Source organism: Microtus ochrogaster, linkage group LG5, assembly GCF_000317375.1.
Source record: "Microtus ochrogaster isolate Prairie Vole_2 linkage group LG5, MicOch1.0, whole genome shotgun sequence".
NCBI lineage: Eukaryota > Metazoa > Chordata > Mammalia > Rodentia > Cricetidae > Microtus > Microtus ochrogaster.
The window spans coordinates 661,593-662,612 of record NC_022031.1 but is presented as its reverse complement, the minus strand read 5'-3'; the positions used below and the strand labels follow the sequence as shown (position 1 = coordinate 662,612).

General features: G+C 47.4%; 1 pseudogene; it reads right to left on the bottom strand.

Moving 5' to 3' along the window:
- LOC101987063 overlaps positions 1-479 on the bottom strand; it is a 16,405-nt pseudogene extending 15,926 nt beyond the window's left edge.
- Positions 480-1,020: the final 541 nt, after the last annotated feature.

Here is a 1,020-nt window from a genome sequence, read left to right as displayed (position 1 = left end):
CAGCCTGGTCTACAGAGCTAGTGCCAGGACAGGCTCCAAAGCCACAGAGAAACCCTGTCTCGAAAAACCAAAAAAAGAGAAAAAAGAAAAAAAGAAAAAAAAAGAAGAAAAAGAAAAAAGAAAAGAAAAGAGTGTGTCGAAGGCAGTCAGCCTTCTGGCGCTCTGCTGGGCTCACCTTCATGCCAGCCGTTCGCAGTGAGGACACCAACTCCACAGCCAAACGACAGGTAGGTGTGCCACTCAGACTGGTTTTAAGCCCTTGAGTATTTGCTCTTTCTACCTCAGCCTCCTTTTATAGGCACCCCTACAGTGTGTAGTCTTATTTAATTCCATAGGCATTCAATAACCCCAAACCAGCGTTTCAGTGATCGTCACCACTTTGACCGAGCTTCACAGAAACCTACCGCCTCCACGTCGGCCTCCACCAGCAGGAGGCGCTGCACCTGGCTATCACCAGGAGAGGGGCCAGAGTGAAGCATGAACCCTTCCCCTCCGGCTCCACCCCCTCCTCCACCTCTCCACCTCTGTACACAGGATAGAATCTAGGTCTTCGGGCATGCTAGGTTAGTACTGTCACTGAGTTTCACCACCCAGGAACGTCGCTCCACGCCTATGCCCGCATTCATTCTGTTAAATCTTCCTCTGTTGATCTTCCTCGCTCTCAGATTCAGAAAACGGAGATAAACATGGCTACCTTGCCATTGGTTAGTTAGCCGTCATCTGTCTATAAATGCAGCTAAAATCCTTTAAGAAAAGTACTCTGTGGCTTTATATTAAAAGACAAACTCTAAGCACGCCCTCGGTTACCACCAGTGCCTTCCCCTTGGCCCACACATTTACATACCTCCCTCCTTCACTTCCTTGGGATCTGATTAAATAGTCTCTTTCATGGAAGCCTTCTTTAATTCTTTGCTCGAAATTTGACTCTTTTAAAAAAGTTAACTCAAAATCAAGAAAAATTGCAGCAAACGGAATGGCTTTATGAGGCCGGAAACCAGTGGAGATGGGCAACCAAAGGCG